Below are 6000 nucleotides of genomic sequence, written 5' to 3'. Positions count from 1 at the left end.
CTTGCTCTGAGACCAACTCTCCAGCCACGATGTTGCATCTCATTTTTTCAAAGTTAAACACCCCTCTTGTTCCCTTTCCCCCTCTATCAAAGGAAGTATGGTGTAAGCAGAAAGAAACCTATAATCATCAAACCTGAGTTTAAATTCTGTCTCGATCACTAGCTTTTCCATGTACCCCTCTGTGATTTTATCTAGAAAATGAAAGGTGCTGGGGTGGATGAAACTTTAACTATTAGGTTGTAGATACTCTTCCAGGTCCCTTCCAGCTCGGACCCTATAGCTACGCCCCCCCACTCCTCCCCATCCCCATCTAAACTGAAAGTCCCAGAGCTATAGATCCAATCCCATGACCATTCTTGGCTTGGCTTTGCCCGGGTTTCCCATTTTCCCCTTTTTCCCTAAGCTCCTGGGGATCGTCTCACAGAAGAGTAAGACTTCAAGCCAAGAAGACCCAACGGACACCTCCCCCATGGAAGGCTATATGCAAATCGAAATACCAGGAAGTAGCTGGGAACCTCTCAGCCAACCCCCTGAAACTCAGCTTAGTTCCTCTCTGGCTGCCAGGGGCTGGGTGCACGAGCTTGCCTTCCAACTCGGGGGCTGCTCTAGACTTTCTCCTGGCCCGGGGGAGAGCGGCCACCCCCTCTGTGCCCCGTGGGCCACCAGAGTAGGGGTTGCCCCCATTTCGATCGGGAAACGTGGAAAGCTTTCCCCCGATCCCCATCCCCATTTTTCCCCCTTTCCCTTCTTCCCCTTCCCCAAAGCCTCCCCAGGCTTCGCCTCCCTTCCCCACCCCTTCCTCGGACTGGGCTGAAGTCACCGTGGAGCTCCAGCGCGGCACCCCAACTTTCCAAGCCAGGAGGGTGAGTAGTGGAGCGAGATCGTGGAAAGGGGTGGATCGAGCTGGATGGGATGGGAGGAGGCGGCGGCGCAGGGAGTGGCGCCCCGGGGCTGCTTAGAGAGGAAAGTCTTGGGTCTGGGCTCAAACTGCTAGACACAGATTTGTACAAGTCAGCAAACATTTATCGAGCGCTTACTGGGTGCCAGGAGAACCTGGAGGAGAGTGCAGCCGAAAAAGCTGGCGATCGGCCCAAGAACCCGCGAGTTTGGGGGGGGGGGGGCGAGAAGTGTCCTGCAGTGCAGGAAGGTGGGGACAGTATCCCTTAGCCAGCTGGAGGGAGCAGAAAGCTTCCTGGCACCTCAGGCCTGGATCAGGGTACCCTCGGGTCTCTAGGTTACAGGTCCCCGCCCCACTTTCTTGACCACACCAAAAAAGCGTGGGCGGCTGCAAAGCGCCGGCTGGCAGGGGTGGGGGTGGGCGGGAAATCACTGCAGGTGCCTTACCTGTAGCGGGCGCTGAGCCCAGCAGGGGCGTGATGTGGGGGGGTTGCGAGCTAGGGGGCGCCGGTCGATCCCGGGAGAGGGGAAACGGAAAAGGTGGGGGTTTTTTTCTTCTTTTTTGCATTGTTTTGGGCTGAGGTGCGGCATCGGATAGCTGGATTGGGTGTTCTCTCGGGCTTGGGGCGTGGGGGGGGGGGGGAGAGGAGTGGATGCGGTGGGACGTCCCTCCGACAGGTTGAAAAGGTTCCTGGGCTTTCTCCACCTCTGCTGCGGCTTTCCAGAGAGAAAGAAACTCCCTTCGCCTTCTCCGCGCCGCAGGGGGACAGTAAAAGACTGGAGTGGATCTGGGGACCCGTCAGCTTGCGAAAGCCTATCAGTCTGAGATCCCTGGAGAATGTAACAGAATTAGATCGTAGAGCTGGAAGTGGTCCAGAGAAGGGCAAGAGTCATCCAGGTAGCGAGGGAGAGAGCCCGGATTCTCCTCGCAGATCCTCCGAGTATGATTTACTCGATCTCGGAACGGACACCAAACGTAAACTTAATTTTTCTTTTTTTCAAACCGCATTTCTTGCTGGAGAGGAAGCAAGTGTGGGATGTCTTCAGGGCTGCTGATCATACCGTTATTGGGGAACAGGGCTTTCGGACATCTGATAAGCTGTCCGGCCCTTTAGTGAAAAGGAAGCGAGAGTTATTTTGAGACTACAGAGGTTTGCTTTTCCTTTGCACTGGGGGAAGGGTGTAGCTCCAGTCCCAACTTTTTTCCTGCATGATCTCGTTTGCTTTAGCTTTCTCCAGATGCAGTTAATGCATTTGAACTTTTTTGGCCTGGAATTTTTAAGCCTGTTGATTCACTCTGCAGAGGTGAGAGGGGTTTTAAGGATCCAAATTGCAGCTGAATTCATTCAGATTACTTGATTGTCAAAATAGTAGGGTGGTAGGATTTTAATTCAATTTATTTTTTCTAACCCAATATTTAGTCCTTGACTTGCTGCACAGATATTAACAGTATTCATCATGTAAGAAAGGGAGTTTTTTAAAAGGGAGTCTGCACTGCAAAATTCATAAAATAGCACATAGCCCTAACGAATACCAAAGAAGAAAAGCTCCAGAGTTGCTATTACAGTTTGAAATTCAAAGGCAATGTCTGTACCTGAAAAGTCATTCATGTAGAAAAGAGGAACATGGAAAGAAAAAAAGTGATTTTGAAAAATTCAAAAGTTAAAAAAAGAATAAAAGACTATGGAAAGAGGATGGGAATATAGGAGTAAGATTTTTTTCCAAGAAGAGCATCAGCATCTTAACAAGGACAAAAAATTGCTTTTTGAATTAAGAAAAAAAAGGGAAATTCAAGTTTATCAAAAAACTTTTTGCTGATCTTTTGGACCTAGAGTAAGTTCTCAGTATTATATATAGAAATTCCTAAGAAGTTTCTTTATGAATTTTGTAAGACTTGGGAACTTTAGCTTTCCAGTAATCTATATGGTAATAAAGTATCAATGATAACTGTAGTGGTAATGTCATTGAATGAAAAGAATAACCAAGTGTTTGTAGAATGAAAACAATATGTTGGGATTTACTTTTATTTTCTTTTTCTGTTTATGTATTTCTTCTTCGGTTTATGTAAGATATATTAAGGAAGACTTTCATTCATATCCCTCTTCAGACACTTCTAAGTTGAATGACTAGTGGATAAATCACTTAACCTCTTTTAGACTCATTTTTTTCCTCATCTGCAAAATTTTAATAATAGTTATCTAACCCATTGAGTTATTGTGAGACTCCAACATGATAATGCATGTAAATATTTTGCAAACCTTCAATGATTAGTTAAATATGGGCTTAATTATTGTACCAATTATGATTCATGACTCTCCATTCCCTAGACTGGTCATTTTAATTACATCATAGGTAGGAAGTCTTGGATTAATTTCACTAACTCTTGATTATCAAAAATCTATTCAAGAGATAGTTTTTCTATGCTGTGAAAGTTTGATACTAAATGTCAATGGGTGACCTTTAATTAACTAATCAGGTAAGATCTTTGAGTTGTAAAGATATGGAAGAAGAAACTCCAAGAACAGTTCCTTTTTTATTTGAATGAATTTTTTGAATGGAAATATAGTACAGATTAGTAAAAAAAAAAAAAATCATTGTGCTTTCATTTGTTCTGAGAAAAGAATTCTTTGCAATTTCAGTGACTTAAAGTGATTCTAGTTATTAGGATACTAAAAAAAGTTTAAAAACTATAATTTAAAATATTCTCCATGAAAACTTAATGCTTACCTGAAGTTAATGTAAATAGAAATGTATTATATAATCTGGATAGATAGTTAGATTTTACAGGGGATAGGATTTGGAGCCAGGAAGACCAAAGTTCAAATCTTGCTGAGTACTGGTTGTCTGACTCTGGGCAAGTCACTTTAGCCTCTCCATACCTCATTATTCTACTCTGTACAATGGAAAAATAATAACACTTATCTCACAGGGATGTGTGAAGATCCAATGAGTTAACATTTTAAAAGCACTTTATATCCACTTTAAAGTGCTTAGAATTGGAATCAGGAAAATCTGGGTTCAAGTCCATTCTGTGCCCACGTGTTAGCTATGTAGTCTGAAGTGAATGCTATGTGGCACCCATTTAATCACTTGAGAGCATCTAGGCCATTCTCTGACTGTTAAACACCTTGCAGAGAAGGTATGTTGACCTATCCTATTGAAGCTGTTCCTTTATCAGACAGTTCTGGATACCAATGGAATCATCAGAGGTGTGGTTCTTATTTTTATACATGTATATATGATGAAAAATAATCATGTGAATATTGGTACTTAAAAGTTTGCTGAGTTTAATTGGTAAACAATTTTGGCCACATTTATATGCACAGATATTGGTTACTAATATCACTGTGATGTTTTTTTTTCGGCTATTCATCTGAGATAAAATAACAATATTAATCAAAGTTGAAGATTTAAATCAGACAAAAAAAATTCTTCAGGGTTAAATACTTGAAACTGCTTTGGTATCTTTCCCTGGACCCATAATAGTAATAATGCATTGGAGCTATTTCTTGATTTGTTTTTTCAGAAAGTTTTCGCTTTCATTCTAGTTTGATTCTCAGAACAAACTTATATGGCAGTCAGATATTACTTTCCACATTTTCAGAGGAACAAACTAAGCCTCAGTAGTGAAAAGAATAACCCACAGTCACAGATTACACCCTAGGTCTTTTGATTTCTAATCCAGCATTCTTTCTATCATGGACATAGAAAAAGCACTCAGTAAGTATGTTTTTTCCAGTGCTGGGAAGTAGGTAGTGCCGTGGATAGAGCTTTGAACCTAGAGCCTGGAGGTCCTGAGTTCTAATCTCATTTCATACAATTACTTAGTTGTATGAGCCTCAACATGTTATATAATATCCATCAGTCACAATTTCCTCATCTGCAAAATGGTGATGATAATAATGGCACTATCATGAGGATAAAATGAGATAATATTTGTAAACTGTTTTACAAGTCCTTAAGTGTAGCTTAAATGGGCAGCTAGGTAGCATGGTGATGGAGTGCTGGGCCTGAAGTCAAGAACATTCATCTTCCTGAGTTCAAATGTGGCCTCTGGTGCTTACTTACTATCTGTGTGATCCTGGACAAGCCACTTAACCCTGTTTGCCTCAGTTCATTATCTGTAAAATGAGCTGGAGAAGGAAATGACAAACTCCTCCAGTAGCTTTGCCAAAAAACCTCAAATGGGGTCACAAAGAATCTGACACAACTAAACTGAAAGACAACAGCAAAGTAGGATATAAATACTAATGATTACTGTTATTATTTTTGGATTCTCTAAGAAAAAAACTTTTACAGAGAGATTTCTCTCAAGTCTTCTACCCTTAGAAAAGTCTCCATTTGAGCACCCAGAAGGACTGTTTTGATGGTAATTACACCTTAGATTGCAATATGCTTTGGAACTGACTTCCATTAAATACTTACAGCATCATAAAATCTACTGCTGGGAGACACTTTATTTTATATATTTTTGGAAGACAAATGGGGTTAAATGACTTGCCCAGGGTCACACAGCTAGTATATGTCAAGTTGTCTGCTGCTGTATCAGACCCTTTTGACTCCAGGGACAATGTCATATCCACTGGACCACGTAGCTACCACATAGCTTCTCTGAAAACACCTTAGCTAATTTTAATTCATCTTATTGCTTTCTAGTTTCACCAGAATGAGGATCTGCAGTTATCAGACCTTTTTGCTGGTGTACTCAGTTTGACTACAATAATCATTGATACTTTGCTATGTACAAAGCACCATGGTAGGAACAACGTAAGAGGGACTTTGAGCAAGACAATGCTTCCTTGACTTCAGTTTCATTAATAAAATGAAACTAATTGTTTTCTAAAGCCTCATCTTACTAAATTGCAAATTACCCAGGGAATCATAGCAGAGTTGGAAATGGAAACTGATTCTCCTCATATTATATATATATATATATATATATACATATATATATATAAATTACATATATCCTGATACATTTTATAAAATGTTATATCACATATATAACATATGTACATATTTATTAAAGTATTGAATATTTAAGTTAATGATTTTTAGGCCCAAGGCTCCAGCAAAGATCCTCCCAATTTTCTGCTATTAAAA

The 6000-nt window shown here is 41.0% G+C and overlaps 1 protein-coding gene across 3 annotated transcripts in view; it reads left to right on the top strand.

Moving 5' to 3' along the window:
- Nucleotides 1-534: 534 nt before the first annotated feature.
- The window catches only part of LYN (LYN proto-oncogene, Src family tyrosine kinase), a 148334-nt gene continuing 142868 nt past the window's right edge, over nt 535-6000 (top strand). For 2 of the 3 annotated variants that reach the window (XM_074199940.1, XM_074199937.1), the window contains exon 1: nt 535-863. The gene's annotated coding sequence lies outside the window, so the exon portion shown is untranslated. Of the gene's footprint in view, nt 864-1545; nt 1874-6000 lie in introns of those variants that run through there. The other variant, XM_074199939.1, reaches the window with a different exon arrangement.

This window comes from Macrotis lagotis, chromosome X (genome assembly GCF_037893015.1).
Source record: "Macrotis lagotis isolate mMagLag1 chromosome X, bilby.v1.9.chrom.fasta, whole genome shotgun sequence".
NCBI classification, from domain to species: Eukaryota; Metazoa; Chordata; class Mammalia; order Peramelemorphia; family Peramelidae; genus Macrotis; species Macrotis lagotis.
Note: the sequence above shows the minus strand (reverse complement) of the source record. Positions and strands in the feature narration are given on the sequence as shown.